Source organism: Tachyglossus aculeatus, chromosome X1 (genome assembly GCF_015852505.1).
Source record: "Tachyglossus aculeatus isolate mTacAcu1 chromosome X1, mTacAcu1.pri, whole genome shotgun sequence".
In the NCBI taxonomy this organism is placed as follows: domain Eukaryota; kingdom Metazoa; phylum Chordata; class Mammalia; order Monotremata; family Tachyglossidae; genus Tachyglossus; species Tachyglossus aculeatus.
The window spans coordinates 92147982-92161640 of NC_052101.1; the positions used below are offsets into that span (position 1 = coordinate 92147982).

The window sequence follows — 13659 nt, forward strand, 5'->3', positions numbered from 1 at the left end:
GAAGACAGCTATTAAGAATAATAATAATAATGATAATGCTGATGGTATTTTTTAAGCACTTACTACGTGCTGAGCACTGTTTTAAGCACTGGGGTAGATACAAGGTAATCAGGATGTCCTGTGTGGGGCTCACAGTCTAAATCCCCATTTTACAGATGAGGTAACTGAGGCACAGAGAAGTTAAATGTCTTGCCCAAGGTCACAGAGCAGACAAGTGGAGGAGCTGGGATTAGAACCCACATCCTCTGACTCCCAAGCTCAGGCTCTTGCCACTAAGCCATGCTGCTTCTCGTGGAAGCAAGGACAAAGGAAAGATAATAATCATAATAATTATGGTATTTGTTAAGCACTTACTATGTGCTATGCACTGTAGTAAGAGCTGAGCACTGGGTGAAAGGAAGGAAGGATGGCCCAACCACACCTTTCCCAGAGAGAGACACAATAATGGGTCAAGGGGAAAGTTGGCCTCATATTTCATTGCTCTTTGTTTCTCAATCACCTTATAAGCACTGTCCCTGATATTAGAATGATTACAGGGTTGCCTTAAATGTAGGGATAGTAGCAGCATGCAGTACAATGGCTTTGACCTTTTCAGTATTCTATTGTTTGATTGGTTTGTCATTGCACTCCACCTCCTGTGTTGAATGAGTCAATGTTGAATGGATGCAACGGACGGCAAATCAAAGTGCAGAATATTGAAAAGGTCAATGCGGTAGAATGCACAGTTATAGTTCAGTTGAACAATATGGAAACATTTCCATTTCCATAGGTTATTCATGCATCAAATAGTGTAACGGTGCCAGAGAGCTGTAAAGAACCGGTATAATCCTGAGGGCAGGATTCGGAAAAGAATCTCCTTGTGTCCTAGAAAGATTATTTTTCTTGGCATTGTGCGGAAAAGCTGATCATGATCTTCCAGGACATAGGGCTCCAGTGTTATGAAAAGGAGAAATGAAGGGGAACAGCAGGGTGGTGCTCTTGCCTCTCTCCCCCTTCTGGGAGAATAAGAGTCCATTTGGAAGGCCCTAAGTGGAATTTGAGTTGCATGGATCGCCATGCTGAGCATGTCTAGAGCACTTTGTGATTGAACGTTTTGAAGAGGGTTTTCTCCTATTCCCTCATTTGGTAATGAACAGCACCAATCAGCTCAGTAAACTTTACCTGAGCCATCTCAACAGCTCAGTAGGAGTGGGTGACATGGAATGTGAACTCCTTACCTTACCCATGAGGAACTGAGGCCAGAGGGAAGGAAGAGGATTCCACCCACCCTCCACCTACTCTGTGCCCTTTGGCAGAGGTGTATGGACACGGCCTGGAAGTCAGGCAAGTGGGTGACCAACCAGAAAGCTAAATGTGGAGCAATAAGACTTGGCATTAAAATGTCTGTTTCTTTCATTGTAATGTGTGTTCATTATAAATACCGTCTTTGGGCCGAGGAGGTGCAGCCTAATTCACAAGAGGCCTTCCCTGACTAAGAGGTCTTCCCAGACTCTAGGGCCTCATTTTCCCTATCCACCCTCCCCTCGGTATCGACTACACATTTGGCTATGTATCCCCTAAGCACTTTGATACTCACCCTAGTCCCATGGCTCTTACATACATCGCCTCATACTTATGTTTGTGGTCTTATGCCTTCGAGTCGTGGCCGACCCATAGCGACGCCATGGACACATGTCTCCCAGAATGCCCCACCTCCATCTACAACCGTTCTGGTAGTTTATCCATAAAGTTTTCCAAGAAAACTCTAGGTAAAAGTACAGAAGCTGTTTACCATCGCCTCCTCCCACGCAGTAAACCTGAGTCTCCGCCCTCGACTCTCTCCCATGCCACTGCTTCCCAGCCCAGGTGAGTTTTGACTTGTAGCAGATTGCCTTCCACTCGCTAGCCACCGCCCAAGCTGGGAATGGAATGGATATGCCTCTGCTTAACTCTCCCTCCCATAGTCGAGACTGGTAGAGTACTGGAAACTCTCCAGGTGCAACCCTGAGAGGTACATTCTTATGTACATCTCCTGATACTCTATGATTTCCCCTATCTGTAATTTATTTAAACGTCTGTCTCCCCCAGCACACTGTAAGCTCCCTGTGGAAAGAGATTGCATCTACCAACTCTATTGTAGTGCACTTTCCTAAACGCTTAGTTCATACATAGTGTTGGCAGTATCAGAGAGACTGAGCTCATCTAGCGCAATCAATCAACAGTATTTATTGAGCGCTTATTGTGGTCAGAGCACTGTACTAAGTGCTTGGAAAGTACAGCAATAGAGATAATCACTGCCCACAACAGGCCTACAATCTAGAGGGCAAGGAGACAGACATCAAAACAAGTAAACAGGCATCAATATAAATAAATAGAATTATAGATCTATAATGATAATGATGATGGCATTTATTAAGTGCTTACTATGTGCAAAGCACTGTTCTGAGCGCTGGGGAGGTTACAAGGTGATCAGGTTGTCCCATGGGGGGCTCACAGTCTTAATCCCCATTTTACAGATGAGGTAACTGAGGCACAGAGAAGTTAAGTGACTTGCACAAAGTCACACAGCTGACAAGTGGTGGAGCCGGGATTTGAACCCATGACCTCTGAATCCAAAGCCCATGCTCTTTCCTGTAAGCCAACATATATACGTAAATGCTGTGGGGTGGCGTGGGGAGAGCAAAGGGAGCGAGTCGAGGTGACGTGGAAGGGAGGGGGAGCCGAGGAAGAGGGGCATTAGTCTGGGAAGGCCTCTTGGAGGAGGTGAACATTCAGTAGGGCTTTGAAGTGGGGAAGAGTGATTGTCTGGCAGATCTGAGAAAGGAGGGCATTCCAGGCCAGAAGTAGGATGTGGGACAGGGGTTGGCAGCGAGACAGGCAAGACTGAGGCTCATTGAGAAGGTTAGCACCAGAGGAGTGGAGTGTGTGGGCTGGAATGTAGAAGGAGAGAAGGGAGGTGAGGTAAGAAGAGGCAAGGTGATGGAAAGCTTTAAAGCCAATAGTGAGGAGCTTTTGTTTGATACGGAAATGGATGGGCAACCACTGGAGATTTTTGAGGAGGGGGGTGACACTCCCTGAACGTTTCTGTAGAAAGATAATCCAGGCAGCGGAGTGATGTATGGACTGGAGTGGGGAGAGGCAGGAGGTTGGGAGGTCAGAAAGGAGGCTGATGTAGTAATCCAGTAGAGATAGGATGAGTGATTATACCAATGTGGTAGCGGTTTGGATGGAAAGGAAAGGGCGGATCTTGGTGATGTCGTGAAGGTAAGACCAGCAGGATTTGGTGACGGATTGGATATGTGGGGTGAATGAGAGAGCAGAGTCAAGGATGACACCAAGGTTGCGGGCTTGTGAGATGGGAAGAATGGTTGTGCCGTCCACAGTGATAGGAAAGTTCGGGAGAGGACAGGATTTGGGAGGGAAAATGAGGAGCGCTCTCTTGGACATGTTGAGTTTTAGGTGGCGGGAGGACATCCAAGTAGAGATGTCCTGAAGGCAGGAGGAAATGTGAGCCTGGAGGGAGGGAGAGAGAACAGGGGAGGAGATATAGGTTTGGGTGTCATCTGCATAGAGATAATAGTTGAAGCCGTGGGAGCAAATGAGTTCTCCAAGGGAGTGAGTGTAGATGGAGAATAGAAGGGGACCAAGAACTGAACAGCTCTGCCATTTGATTTCTGTGTAACCTTGAGCAAGTCCCTTGGCTTCTCTGTGCCAATCCCAAATGGGGATTAAATCAGACCGTGAGCCCCATGTAGGACATGGACTGAATCAAACTTGATTACCACGTATCTACCTCAGGGCTTAGTACAGTGCCTGGCACATAATAAGTGATTAACAGATACCATAAACAAAGCAATCATTCAATCAGATAATCATTCAGTGGCTTTTATTGAGCACCTACTGAATATGAAGCACTGTATAAGTCCTTTGGAGAGTACAACAGTAATGGTGATGTTGATGGTACTTAATAAGTGCTTGCTAAGCGCTAGGGTAGATACAAGATAATCAGATCAGACACAGTCCATCACCCACTCACAATTTACAGCCCAAGAGGGAGGGAGAACAGGTATTTTATTCCCATTTTATAGATGAAGAAACTGAGGCACAAATAATTAAAGTGACTTGCTCAAGATCACATAGTAAGCAGATAACAGAGCTGGGACCGGAACCCGAATCTCTAATTCCCAGCACCTATTTCAACTGTGGGTTCTTGTAATGTTCCAACAGAAATTAAAAAAAGAAATTATGTGATGTGGTACCGTTAAGGGGAATCATGTGGCAATTTTGATATTACAAATTTGTTATGCTCTTGGATTTAATACAGAAGGGTATATTATTCACAGCAGTCATTCCCTGCCTTCGAGGAGATTACAATCTAATGGGGAGACAGGCAGACACAAATAATTAAAAAATAGAAGAGGACGAACAAGGATGTTGCAAGAACTAGTTCAAATAGATGAGAAGCCCTGTGGGCTTGCGGAAAGAGCTCAGGCCTGGAAGTTAAAGAGCCTGGGTTCTAATCCGAGCTCTGCCATTTGCCTGCTGGGTGACCCAAGTCACTTCACCTCTCCAGATCTTAGTTTCTCCATCTGTAAAAGGGGGATGAAATACCTGTTTTTCCTCTTAGACTGTGAGCCCCATTAGGGACATTGACTGTGTCGGACCTGATTATCTTGCATCTACCCCAGTGCTTGCCAAAAAGTAAGTGCTTAACAAACGTCATTAATATTATTATAAATCAGCATGAAATAAGTGAATCAATAATTGAATATATAAATAAAAATATAGAGATGAATATGCTGAAGAGATGCTATATGCTATACGCAGTAAATTTTACAGCGTAATGAGAATCACATTGGCCTAGTGGACAGAGAATAGGGGTGGGAGTCGGAGGAACTGGGTTCTAATCCCAGTTTTGTCATTTGCCTGCTGTGTGTCCTTGGGCAAGTCATTTAACTTTTCTGTGCCTCAGTTTCCTCATCTGTAAAATGGGGATTAAATCCTCCCTCCTACTAAAACCGTGAGCCTCATGTGGGTAGGGACTGTGTCCAATCTGATTACCTTGTATCTTATCCAGCACTTAGTAAAGTGCTTGGCTCACAGTAAGAACTTAATAAATACCATAATTGTAAAAAATAAATACCATTATTATTATTATTACTATCAATAATAATAATAATAATAATGGTATTTGTTAAGCGCTTACTATGTACCAAGCACTGTTCTAAGCACTGGGGGAGATACAAGGTTATCAGGTTGTCCCAGGTGGGGCTTACAGTCTTAATCCCCATTTTACAGATGAGGTAACTGAGGCACAGAGAAGTGAAGTGATTTGCCCAAAGTCACACAGCAGACAAGTGGCAGGGCCAGGATTAGAACCCACGACATCTGACTCCCAAGCCCGTGCTCTTTCACTAAGCCACACTGCTTTTTTGGAGTTGAAGAGCTGTTTTTACAGAACTATCTATTTTATGTCTTCACTGAGCCCTGCCTTATTCTCTCATTTACTCTTACCGGTGCTGGTAATGTTCCATGCCACATCTGCAAACACTTCGAAAGCCAAGGAGTTTCTCAACACTAGAGATTGTTAGAAAAAAAATGGACAGGCTCCGCCCCCCTTCAGATCGGGCCAGACCACCACAATCACCATCTTCAAAGCCCTGTGAAATTCCTGTCTCTTCCAGGAAGCCTTTCCGGATTAACCACTCATCTCCCTATCCTATTTATTCTCCCTCTTTTCTGCATCACCTCTGTACATTTGTCCATACCCCGTTAGCCCTCTGATACTCACCTCTCCCCAACAGTCACAAGTACGTATGTACAGATCTTTATACTCTGTTTCTTCCCCTACCTGTGATTTCTTTTAATGTCTGACTCCCCTGCTAAATGGTAAACTCCTTGAGAGCCAGGTCTGTGCCTACCAACTCTGTTGTATTGTACTCTCCCAAGTGCTTAGTACAGTTCAGTGTACACAGTAAGCACTCAGTAAATGCCACTGATTGACTGATGGGCAGCCTTATGAGAAGCAGCATGGTGTAATGGATACAGCACAGGCCTGGAAGTCAGAAGGTCATGACACTTCACTTTTCTGGGCCTCAGTCACCTCATCTGTAAAATGGAGATTGAGACCGTGAGCCCCACGTGGGTCAGGGACTGTGCCTAACCCGATTTGCTTGTATCCACCCCAATGCTTAGTACAGTGCCTGCCACATAGTAAGTGCTTAACAAATACTATTATTATTATTATTTTATTATTATTATTATTATGTGGTAGGCAGTCTAGTCACTCTCCTGCCTGTTGAATTCTAAGACTTTATGAATTTTTAAAAACAAAAGAGTAGTAATTCAGATTTCAGATATGCATAGTTTTTGCACCCTAGACCTACATGGAATTGAATCCAAATCCTCTGCATGGAAACTTGAGCTTTTCAAAGTTTCGATTACTGCCACAATAATGAACTAGATGACTTTAAAATCCCCCAGTACATTTCTCCAAATGCCCTATTTAGAGCAAACTTTGTTCCCCCACTGAGAGGTAGTCGCCAACCAGTACATGCCCAATTGTAATTCATAAGGCATATAATCAGTCAATTAATTAATGGTATTTACTGAGTTATTATTATTGTGGCATTATTATTGATTGTGCCATGATTGTGGCTACCTCACTAGCCCTGACCCCTCTCCTTCTCTGCAATCTGGTATTTCTTCCTGTCTCCAGGATATCTCTTCATGGAAATCCTGCCTATCAGTTAATCAATCAGTGGTATTTATTGAGCACCTATTATGTGTAAAGCACTATATTAGGCTCTTGGGAGAGTACAATACAACAGAGTTAGCAGACCTGTTCCCTGCCCACACGGAGAGTTTACCTTCTAGAGGGGGAGCCAGTGCCTCAAGCTCAAAATGTCCAAAACTGAATTCCTCTTTTCCCTTCCAAAGCATCTCCTCCGCTTCACTTTCCCATTGCAATTGACATTCATTCATTCATTCATTCAATCATATTTATTGAATGCTTACTGTGTGCAGAGCACTGTACTAAGCACTTGACAGCTCCACCATCCTTCCAATCTCTCAAGTCTGCCACCGTGGCTTTATCCATGACTCCTCCCTCTCTATAAACCCCTCTATTCATTCTGCTGCTGAATCCTGTCGGTTCTTCCTCCACGACATTTCTAGAATCCAACCCTTCCTCCCCATCCAAAGTGCCACCATGCTGGTCCTGGAATACTGCGTCACTGGTTTCCCACCTTCCGTCTCTACCCCCTCCTGTCTATATTTCACTCTGCTGCCAGTATCATTTTTCAAAAATGTCATCCTGCACATGTCTCCTATCTGTAATTTATTTTATTTTCTTTCTTCCCAATTAGACTGTATGATCCTTGAAGGCGGGGATCATGTCTACCAACTCTATTGTATTGTGTTCTCCCAAGCATTTAGTACAGTGATCTGCACACAGTAGAAACTCAATAAATAATGATAATAATTATGGTATTTGTTAAGCGCTTACTATGTGTCAAGCACTGTTCTAAGTGCTTGTTAATCTAAGTTAACCAGGTTGGACACACTACATGTGACTCACAGCCTAAGTAGGAGGGAGAAAAGGTATTGAATCCTCATTTTACAGCTGAGAAAACTGAGGCATAGAGAAATTAAGTGACTTGCCCAAGGTTATACAGCAAGCAAGTGGCAGAGTTGAAATTAGAACCCAGGTCCTCTGACTTCCAGGCCTGTATTTTTTCCACTAGGCCACGCTGCTTACCATTGATTGATTAATTGGTTGCTTAAGATGGGGCCTCCAAAGCAACACAAAATATTCCTGGTATGGGCAACCTATGTTTTTATCTAAGGCAAAACTCTACCTTTTTGTTTGTTTTCTATTGCGTTCCTCATAATGCCCAGATAAGTGTAATTCTTTTAAAATTGCAGCATAGAAATTTTAGAATCCAAAGAGAGTCTTAGCCTCTTCTGACACTCCTGTAATCTATATGATTACCAAATTGAAATCATGGGAATAGCATCAAAGAAAGATGAGGTGGAATGATTTTATTTTCAACAAGGTTGGAAATTCCTCGAACAGTTATTTTTGTTTGGAGGTGCTACCATTTAACCTTCCTGCCCCAAATCTCATGATTTGCCTTGAGACCATCTGCAGTGATCTCTGCCTCACATTTTTTCTTAGTATTTCACTTTAAAATCGTTGTTCATATCAGACCCTGACATGTCTTAGTACTAATGAAGAAACAAATCTACCTATGGTACGAGTCATGTCAATTTGAATAGAAAAGGAGCTTTTGGAAAGATCATCACTAAAAGATTTCTCGGTTCAGTTGTTTGATAGCATCAAACATGTAGTTCACCGTTGTCTTAGAAATGAGAATTACCTAAGCGTGACTTCCTTCGCTACATGCTTTTATTTTCTTTGGCTAAAGTGCATCATACAGTGTAAGCAAGACTTCAAGAAATACCCTATGAGGTGCTATTTCATTGTTTTGACTTGTTGCTGACTTACTTGCCTTTCAGTAACCGAGCCCTTCTTTACCAGTAATTTTGATCCAAGCAATCACTTCTTGAACTGCTCCTTAACTCTAGATTTATTCTATATAAAGTGATTCACCAAATCCCATTAAAGCCATTGCCGTAGCTCAGTCAGGGCTCTTAACAAGTTCCATGCAAATACAGCGTTAAGTGAAAGGCACTCAACAAAGTATCATTTCCCATTGGAATTAAAGTAAAGCCAATTTCCCAAGATCCAAAAAAATTGAATAAAACAATATAAATACATATTACAATAATTATAAAGACACGATTAACAAAATGACCATATTAATAAATAATAATGGTATTTGTTAAGCACTTACTATGTGCAAAGCACTGTTCTAAATAATAATGCATAATTACAGTCTTATAGCAAAGTAAATATGTAACAAAATAAAAATCTTTGAATCAGATCTTTTTTATTTGCATACCATATATAAATCCATAATTTTCAAAGTGTTATCTTTTGCATTCTATTAAGCATAAAGAAACATTGTGCTAACACATCAGAGACTTGATATGCCTAACAGAGCCGTCATTATCTAATGCTAAATTGAAATGGGCTTTAATCACTTCATTCAGTCAAACTACTTAAATGGTTTAGGGGGAAGGAGAGGCAAGGGGAGTGTAGAAGCTAAGGTAAATTTCATAACAGTAGCTGGAAGTGATGGAGTACTGTAGGAAATACCATTGAAGATGAAATTAGTGGTTAATGAGAACACTAAAAGAAGAGCAGCAGAATGAGTATGATGATGATGATGATGGCATTTGTTAAGCGCTTACTATGTGCAAAGCACTGTTCTAAGTGCAGTGGGGGTTACAAGGTGATCAGGGTGTCCCTCGTGGGGCTCACAGTCTTAATCCCCATTTTACAGATGAGGTAACTGAGGCCCAGAGAAGTTAAGTGACTTGCCCAAAGTCACACAGCCGACAAGTGGCGGAGCCAGGATTAGAACCCATGACCTCTGGCTCCCAAGCCCGGGTTCTTTCCACTGAGCCATGCTGCTTCCCATAATAATAATAATGGCATTTGTTAAGCGCTTACTATGTGCAGAGCACTGTTCTAAGTGCTGGGGGGGCGGATACAAGGTGATCAAGTTGTCCCACATGGGGCTCACAGTCTTAATCCCCATTTTCCAGATGAGGTAACTGAGGCTCAGAAAAGTCAAGTGACTTGCCCAAGCTCACACAGCAGACATGTGGCGGAGCCGGGATTCGAACCCATGACCTCTGACTCCAAAGCCCGGGCTCTTTCCACTGAGCCACGCTGCTTCTCTGTACTATGCCAGCGCTCAGTACAGAGTATGGGCGTGGAAGCCAATGGCCTGGGTTCTAATTCCTTCTCTGCCACTTGCCTGCTGTACGACTTTGGGCACGTCCCTTAACTTCTCTGTGTTTCAGTTCCCTGATCTGTAAACTGGGGATTCATTGCCTGTTCTCCCTCCTTCTTACAATGTGAACCTCATGTGGGACAGGGACTGTATCTGTCCTGACTATCTTGTATCTACTCCAGTTCTTAGAACAGTGCTTGGTACAAAAATAGTGTTTAACAAACACTGCAATTATTATTATGATGAAGGGCCCAGGCCCTGCCAGCCACCCCTCTCTCAGAAAACAATACCCAATCCCTCAGTCTCCCTCCTGCTCGTCAGGTTGGTGTTGCTTTAATATCTTGCCCATTAACCTTCCCCACTACCCCATGTTTCCTCAGGGACTGTTGCCTGCATCTCTCCTGTTGCCATCTGTTTCTTGAGGTTTTTTTTCTCTCTCTCAATGCTACCTCCCTGTAGTCTTGCCCACTCATTTCCTACGCACATGGAGTTAGGTTACAGACCAATCACTTTCTGGGTGCCCAGCACATTTGGACTGGGCCATTGACAGAGAAGCAGGATGGTATAATGGATAGAGTACGGGCCTGGGAGTCAGAAAGTCACGGGTTCTAATCCCGGATCTGCTGTATGACCTTGGGCAAGTCAGTTCACTTCTCTGTGCCACAGTTATCTCATCTGTGAAATGGGGATTAAGACTGTGTGCCCCATGTGGGACAAGGACTGTGTCCAACTCGATTTGCTTGCATCCTCCCCAGTGCTTACTACAGTGCCTGGCACACAGTAAGTGCTTAACAAATGGCATTATTAATATCATGGTCATGGGTATTGGGGAGAAGAGGGGTGTCACCAAAGTTTTTTTGGAGGAAGTCTGGGTCAACATCCTGTCCTTTCAGAAGGGCCACCCTTGCACTTGGATTTGTACCCTTATTCACCACCCTTATGTACATCTTGGCAATTTATTTTAATGTTGGTCTCCCCCTCTAGACTGTAAGCTCCTTGTTGTCAGGGAACATATCTCCTAATTCTTTTATATTGTATTCTCCCAAGTGCTTAGTCCAGTGCTCTGCACAGAGTAAGCACTCAAAAAAAACGATTGATTGGTCTAATCAGCAACCCAGCTGGGCTCAGAGAATGCATTGTAATAGAAGGTTGTTTGTTTATTACTAATGGGGAGTGGAGATGATAACCTTTTAATCTGAAACGTAATGAAATCTGCATATTTGTTAATGTGCAGCTATAAAATGCAAATCTTTCTAACACAATAGGGAAGGGCAAGAAAAGAACCTTAGTTTCAATCCTAATTTATTCCTGGGCTTGAGATATTTATCCCAATTGACTTGTGTGTGTAATATAAAGTCAAATGAATATGTAATTGAAATGTATATGGATAGCTATTTTCACAGTGAATGAGTGGACTGTTTATCATAATAGGAAGTAATGCATATTTTGCAAGATAGAAAGGATCTTTCCTATGTACACATAAGGCTTTCTTTACTAAGGATAAGGTGGCCAGATGTTTCTATTTCAGCAGGACAGTTCTGAGATTTAGAGGTCTGTTCTGCCAGTCTCTTCAGTTTTGGGTGGGGAGGGAGGGCATAACTTCAGGTTTTTCAGAACATGATTTTGAGAGCTTACCAGCAAAAAAAAAAGCCAGCTGAGATGAAAGGGGTGATGTGAGGAGGGAGATGCAGACCCACATTGGCTCACATCTCTCTCTCTCTGGAGTGGATGTGGGTCTGGGGGATAGAGAAGAGGAAGGTGGGAGATCTGACATGAAGGGCAGCTATTGGCACCCACAGTACTGGTTTGCATGCCCACACCCTCCGAGCTGGGCCCAGGGGGACCAGGGCTCAGGCAGGCAACCTGAGAACGGGGCCCACTGAGATCAGGATGGGAATTAGCGGTTTGGGTTGCTGATAGTCTCCCGAGGATCCCTTATAGTAATCCTTATAGTATTTAAGTGCTTACTATATGCCAAGCACTGTACTAAAAGCTGGGGCCAAATGAAGACAATTAGATCGGACACAGCCCCTGTCCCACACAGGGCTCACAGTCTAAGAGAAGCAGCGTGACTCAGTGGAAATAGCACGAGCTTTGGAATCAGGGGTCATGGGTTCAAACCCCGGCTCTGCCAACTGTCAGCTGTGTGACTTTGGGCAAGTCACTTAACTTCTCTGTGCCTCAGTTCCCTCATCTGTAAAATGGGGATTAAAATTGTGAGCCCCCTGTGGGACAACCTGATCACCTTGTAACCTCCCCAGCGCTCAAAACAGTGCTTTGCACATAGTAAGCGCTTAACAAATACCACCATTATTATTATTATTATTATTATTATTATTATTATTATTATTATTATCGAATCCCCATTTTACAGATGAGGAGGCACAGAGAAGTGAAATGACTTGCCCAGGGTCACCTAGTGGGCAAGTGGCAGAGCTGGGATTAGAGCCCAGGTCCTTCTGACTCCCAGGCCCATGCTCTTTCCACTAGAGCATGCTGCATCCTTGAGGGGGGCTGGGGTCCAGATGTATGTCTCTCCCATTCCTCTTTTGATCACAACCCTCCCTGGAAGCTAAATTCCAGGAGCCCCCGGCCTTGTGTTCTCTTGTCCCCTCAGTAATCCACCCACCTTAACCAAGATCCAGCTTTGTTTTCCTTTATCAATCAATCCTATTTATTGAGAGCTTACTGTGTGCAGAGCACTGTACTAAGCACTTGGGAGAATACAATCTAAAGAGTTGGTAGACATGTTCCCTGCCCACAATAAGCTTACAGTCTAGATGGAGAGACACGCATTAAAATAAATTATGGATATGTACAGAAGTGCATACAGAAGTACTTCACGCCGCTACCCGGATCGTCTTTGTCCAGAAACGCTCTGGGCATGTTACTCCCCTCCTCAAAAATCTCCAGTGGCTACCAATCAACCTACGCATCAGGCAAAAACTCCTCACCTTCGGCTTCAAGGCTCTCCATCACCTCGCCCCCTCGTACCTCACCTCCCTTCTCTCCTTCTACAGCCCAGCCTGCATCCTCCGCTCCTCTGCCACTAATCTCCTCACTGTGCCTTGTTCTCACCTGCCCTGCTGTCGACCCCTGGCCCACGTCATCCCCCTAGCCTGGAATGCCCTCCCTCCGCACATCTGCCAAGTTAGCTCTTTTCCTCCCTTCAAAGCCCTACTGAGAGCTCACCTCCTCCAGGAGGCCTTCCCAGACTGAGCTCCCTCTTTCCTCTCCCCCTCCTCACCCTCCCCATCCCCCCCGCCTTACCTCCTTCCCCTCCCCACAGCACCTGTATATATGTTTGTACATATTTATTACTCCATTTATTTTATTTGTACATATTTATTCTATTTTATTTTGTTAATATGTTTTGTTTTGTTTTCTGTCTCCCCCTTCTAGACTGTGAGCCCACTGTTGGGTAGGGACCGTCTCTATATGTTGCCAACTTGTACTTCCCAAGAGCCTAGTACACTGCTCTGCACACAGTAAGTGCTCAATAAATACAATTGAATGAATGAATGAATGAATGAAAGAAGTGCTGTGGGGCTGAGGGTGGAGTCATTTAAGGGTACAAATCCAAGAGCAAGATCAACACAGAAGGGAGTAGGAGAAAAGAAACCGAGGGCTTAGTCGGGGAAGGCCACTTGGAGGAGACGTGATTTCAGTAAGGCTACGAAGATGGGGAGAGTGATTGTCTGTCTGATATAAAGGGGGAGGGAGTTCCAGGCCAGAGGCAGGACACGGGCGAGGGGCTGGTGGTGAGATAGGTGAGATCTTTGCGCACCATAAGCATCCAATAAATACGAGTGAA

At 44.0% G+C, this 13659-nt stretch overlaps 1 non-coding gene across 1 annotated transcript; it reads right to left on the bottom strand.

The window, feature by feature from the left end:
- Window positions 1–1855: 1855 nt before the first annotated feature.
- LOC119920205 lies at window positions 1856–1993 on the bottom strand. The gene has a single exon (XR_005447964.1). It is a non-coding gene; the product is annotated as a small nucleolar RNA SNORA7 (small nucleolar RNA).
- Between the last annotated feature and the right edge of the window lie 11666 nt (window positions 1994–13659).